We start from the raw sequence: 6002 nt of genomic DNA on the forward strand, positions 1-6002 counted from the left end.
TGCATTAAAGATTCTCATAAGAAGTCAAGTAAGTCAAAAAGAAAAAGAGAAAGAGAAAGACAGATACCAGATGATATCACTTACATGTGGAATCTAAAATGTGGCACAGATCAACCTATCTACAGAATGGAACCTCTCACAGACATGGAGAACAGATCTGCGTTGCCATGGGGAAAGAAGTGGGATGGACTGGAAATTTGGATGCAAGCTATTACATTTAGAATGAATAAGCAATGAAGTCCTGCTGTACAGCACAGGGAACTACATCTAATCACTTATAATAGAGTATAATATGAGTAAAATAATGTGTGTGTGTGTGTGTGTGTGTGTGTGTATGATTGGGTCACTTTGCTGTACAGCAGAAATTGACAGAACATTGTAACTCAATTATACTTTAATTTTAAGAGAAGAAAAAAAGGGCAGAAAAATAAAACTCACTGGGATTTAGGAAGGGAAGACCATGACTTTATAGATGTCTGGAAATCTTGAAATATTTTAGTGCCAGAGTAAATAGAAAGTAGATGTAATTGTCATCTTGGACTTATAAAAATGGCCTCAAATAGGTTTTCCCTTCATGCATTTGTGCTCGGACAAAAGAAAGGACTTGATCCAACTTGACTGTGGATGCAGGAAAAGAGAAGACTAATTACTGACAAAGACGCTTCCCAGACTAAGATTGGATTAAGGAAGACATTAAAATGATGTATTTATATGAGAAGGCAGGTCATTGGTGATCCAAAGGAAATCTATAGTATAGCAGGTCCAGCAGCACCCCACTGATCTGAAACATTAAGGAAAAGGCAAGAGTTAACACTGGTAAAATGTCTAGATAATATCTATGTATTCATTCATTTAAGAAAATTATTAAATTCCTTGCTATGTACCAGGCACTGTTCTATGTGCTATGAATAGAGTGATAGAGAGACAGTCCCCAGCCTTGGGCAGTTCACATTCCAGTGGAAGACAGACAATTTAACTAAACTAAGTAAATCCTTTTTTTTCGTATTGGCAAAAATTCTTATTTTATTAAGAAAAAAGATAGAGCATGACAGACAGTGGCAGGAATTGGGTGTGGACATGGTGAGGACTACTCAGCACAATTAGGGAAGATCCCTCTTTGGAAACCACATCTGAACTAGTGCTGAGTGATGAGAAATAGCCAGCCCTATAAAAGTGGCAGGAGAACATTATAGGCACTGAAACAGCAAGAGTGAAGACTTTGAGGTCAAGACTAGAATGAAAGCAAGTATGGCTAAAGCAGAATGAAAGAAAAAAGAAAATGGAAAGTTATCCATTTAAGTATCCAATTTGGATGAATTTCTTTTTCTTTTGGGGGGTCCACTCTATTGAAGTAAAATTTACATGAAATAATATGTATGTAGTTTAAGAATAAAATTCCATTAATTCTGACATATATATTCACTTTTTATTCAATATCTCAGATTTTTCTCTGGTTTTCTTTTAAGGGTTTTATAATTTCAGCTTTTACATTTCGGTCTATGATCTACTTTCAGTTAATTTTTGTGTTTAAGATAAAAGTCAATGTTCATTTTTTCCCCAAAAGTATCTAGTTGTTGCATCAGTTGTTGAAAAGACTATCCTTTCTTCATTGACTTACCTTGGTGCAATTGCTAAAAATCACTTGACTTTGTATGTGTGTCTCTATTTCTATTCTGAACCATTGATCTACATGTCTTTCCTTTTAGTAGTGCTATACTGTCTTGATTACTTAGCTTTGTAGTGAGCCTGAAAATCAGGGAGTGTAAATTCTCCAATTTTGTTCTTTTAAGAATAAAATCGTTTGTCTAAAAAAAAAGCCTACTAACAATAAGTATTGGAGAGAGCATGGAGAAAAGGGAATGCACCTACACTGTTGATGGGAATGTAAATTGGTACAACCACTATGGAAAACAGTACAGAAGTTCCTCAAAAAACTAAAAATAGAACTACCACATGATCTAGCAATCCCACTCCTGACATATATCTGGAGAAAACCATAAATTGAAAACCATGTATTCCAGTGTTCAAAGCAGCACTATTTACAACAGCCAAAACATAGAAGCAACTAAATGTCCATCAACTAGAGGAATTAATGAGGAAAAATGTGGTACATATATACAATGGAATATTACTCAGCCATCAAAAGGAATGAAATAATGCCATTTGCAGCAACATGGATGGACCTAGAAACTGTCACAATAAGTGAAGTTATATAGGGAAAAACAATCATATAATATCACTTATATGTGGAATATAAGAAAATGATAGAAATGAACTTATTTACAAAATAGAAACAGACTCATAGACTGAAAAACTTATGGTTAACAAAGATGACAGTTGGGTGGGGAAAGAGATGATTTGGGACTAGCATATGCACACTGTGGTATATGGAATGATTGGCAAATGGGGACCTGCTGTGTAGTACAGAGAACTCTGCCCCATATTCTGTGATAGTCTATGTGGGAAAAGAATTTGAAAGAGAATGGATATGTGTACAACACATTTTGTTGTAATGCAGAAATTATCACAACCTTGTAAATTAACTATACTTCAAAAAAAATTTTAAAAATTGTAAATGGGCAGAGGGATTTGAATAGATATTTTTCCTAAGACATCCAAATGGCCAATGGGGCCATGAAAAGAGGTTCAACATCACTAATCATCAGGGAAATGAAAATCAAAAGGAAAATGAGATATCACCTCCAAAAGATAACAAAAAATAAATGTTGGAGAAAATGGAATGCTTAGACACTGTTGGTAGAAATATAAATTGGGTCAGCCATTATGGAAAACTGTATGACAGTATCGCAAAAAATTAAAAATAGGGATGAGCTTGGGCTGTGGGATGGAAATCCTGTGAAATTGGATTGTTACGATCATTATACAACTACGGATGTGATAAATTCATTTGAGTAATAAAAAAATAAAAATAGAACTACCATATGATCTAGAAATTCTACTTTTGGGTATGTACCCCCCAAAAAGATGAAAAAAATATCAAAGAAGTATATGCACTCATGTTTATTGCAGTATTATTCACAATAGCCAAGATAAAAAAGTAACCCAAGTGTAAACTTCCAGTTATAAGATGACTAAGTCCTGGGAATCTAGTGTATGCATAATGGCTATAATTAATAATAGTGCATTGTATATTTGAAGTTGCTAAGACAGTAAATCTTAAATATCCTCACCATAATGACAATCAAAAATTGTAATTATGAGTGGTGAAGGATGCATTAATTAACATTATGTGGTAAACACATTGCAAATATATACATGTATCAAATCATCACATTGCATGTATACCTTAAATTTACACAGTGTTATATGTCAGTTATATCTCAGTAAAGCTGGGGGGAATATATCTTTTAACTGTATTGAAGTACAGTTGACTTAAAATGTTATATTAGTTTCATGTAAACAGCAAAGTAAATCAGATATAAATATCCATTCTTTTTTTCTCATATAGGTTGTAGATTTCCTGTGCTATACAGCAGGTCCTTGCCAGTTATCTATTCTATACACAGTAGTGTGTATATGTCAATTCTATTCCCCTAGTTTATCCCTCCCCTACGCAGTTTCCCCTTTGGTAACCATGAAAAAGATCCCTTTCTTATTCTTCCCTCTAGTTGTTATCAGCCTAATAAATTGTGCTCTTCTAGGCTTTAAATAATTGCTTTAATTCAGAAATTTCAAATACTCCCCTGTGCCTCTTACTGTTTACATTTCTAGTTAACTGAGAACTGTGTAATTAATGAGTCCAGAACTTGGCTTCAGGCTAAGCTTCAGAGAATACAGGGCATTGACCCAACTTCCCCTGGGTGCCAACCCAGCCCTTGGTTGCATGAGTACAAATGGCCTTCTGATTGGGCTGTTAGAGAGTTCTTTTTAGTGGTATTCTTAAGAAGTTTTCAGAATCACAGAGGAGATAAAGGGAGACATGACAAGTTACTGGATCCGAGATAATGTGAAGATGTTTTAATGGACTACATGGCAGCACAGAATATGGGCCTCTTTAGAAAAATTGGTCTTGTTCTTCCACATAGTGCTCTGCATTGTAGAATGACACCATTCTAGGTCAAGGGCTTCAGGAGATAGTCTTGATTTTGTGGCATTCCCAGTGTTTCTGAAGCTTGAACTATTCTAATGGCCAATACTCATTGACAGAAAGAAGAAAAAGCTATCTGTTCTGTTGAGGGTCAGACTCTTGTGAACTAGGTTCTCTTATGGGTAGACTTTACCTACGATGTGTCTACCTGAATGGAAAGGCCAGAACACACAGGAGCTGCCTCTCCAGGAAAATCCAGAGCTATGGTAATATAAGATATCTTGATAGTCCCCCCTAATTTTTTCTAGAAATTTCTATATGTGTTCTAATTTTGCTCTCTTCTCTTTTGACCTCCCTCCTTCAGAACGTCCTGATCTCTGAGCTTGTGATGGAAACTTCCCCGACTTCAGTGGGCATCCCTTCCCTAAAAGGGCCCCTGATATCCTTGTTCCTGAAAATGCTGCATTTGTCCCAGCTGCCTTGCACAGCTCCTCAGAAATATCCATTTTCTTTCAACACTGGACAGGAACATCTCACAGCCTGGGTATAAATCCCTTATGCATAAGGATCCCAAAAGATTGTAGAAAGCCAACATCTGGAATGAAATGAGAATATGAGAGATAGATATTAGCCTGCTGAGGCTATTTATCCCCCTGCTTGCCCAGAACTTCTTTTATTCAAATTACCATCAGATCTAGTTACCACTGTGACAATGTGAATAGTATGAAAGAGTACAGGAAAGGAGAGCTAAGAGAATAACTTCAGGTGGGTCAAGTTGACCTTTGTTTCCCTCCTGCTTCCAGCACTGTCATCCTTCTTTGAAGTTCAAATTCCTCACTCATGCATGTAGGGTCAAAACATGGCACCTAGAGCCAAAGAAGCCTCACACTACCTTGAAGACTGACTTTCAAATAAATCCTTCACTCACTTTACCCCTTCCAAATATATCCAAAGCAAGTCTTGCTTAGAACACTTTTTTTTTCAGTTTTTTTAATTACTCAAATGAATTTATCACATCTGTAGTTGTATAATTATCATAACAATCTGATTTCACAGGATTTCCATCCCACAGCCCAAGCACATCCCCCCACCCCCCATAAGTTTTTCAATGTCTGTGAGTCAGTATCTGTTCTCCAAAGAAGTTCCGTCTGTGCTTTTTTCAGATTCCACATGTCAGTGAGAGCATTTGATGTTGGTGTCTCATTGTATGGCTGACTTCACTTAGCATGATAGTTTCTAAGTCCAGCCATATTGCTAAAAACGCTGGTATTTCGTTCTTTCTGATGGCTGAGTAATATTCCATCGTGTATATGTACCACATCTTCTGGATCCACTCCTCTGTCGATGGACATTTAGGTTGTTTCCATGTCTTGGCTATTGTAAATAGTGCTGCAATGAACATTGGAGTACATGTGTCTTTGCAAGTCGTGGTTTTCTCTGGATAGATGCCCAGGAGTGGGATGGCTGGATCAAATGGTAGTTGCTTAGAACACTTTTTAAATCATCTTTTTTTTCACACATTTTGCCCTTTAACCACCTCTTCTTTCATTTCAGTCTTTTGTTCTTACCCATGTGTAAATCTGACATCAGCCTCTCATGTGTAAATATGAAATAAAGTCAATATCTTTCATTCTAAATAGTGAATGAAAGGAGTTTCAAATGTGATGCAATGAGATTAGCAGTGTCTTGGGAGTGCTGGGAAATGGGTTCAATCCCTCTGGCAAAGTGAGTTAAGGATCTGGTGTTGCTGCAGCTTCAGCTTAGGTCACAACTGTGGCTCATATCTGATACCTAGCCCAGGAACTCCATATGCCATGAGGCAGTCAAAAAAAAAAATAGTGAGTGAAAGATGAAATTTGGGGAGTTCCCATCATGGCTCAGTGGTTAATGAACCTGATTAGTAACCATGAGGTTGTGGGTTCGATCCCTGGCCTTGCTCAGTGGCTTAAGAATC

The sequence above is a fragment of the Sus scrofa genome, chromosome 5, assembly GCF_054392235.1.
Source record: "Sus scrofa isolate SSC_HxYL_T2T_F1_AM1 chromosome 5, Sscrofa_HxYL_maternal_Yorkshire_Landrace_v2.0, whole genome shotgun sequence".
In the NCBI taxonomy this organism is placed as follows: Eukaryota; Metazoa; Chordata; class Mammalia; order Artiodactyla; family Suidae; genus Sus; species Sus scrofa.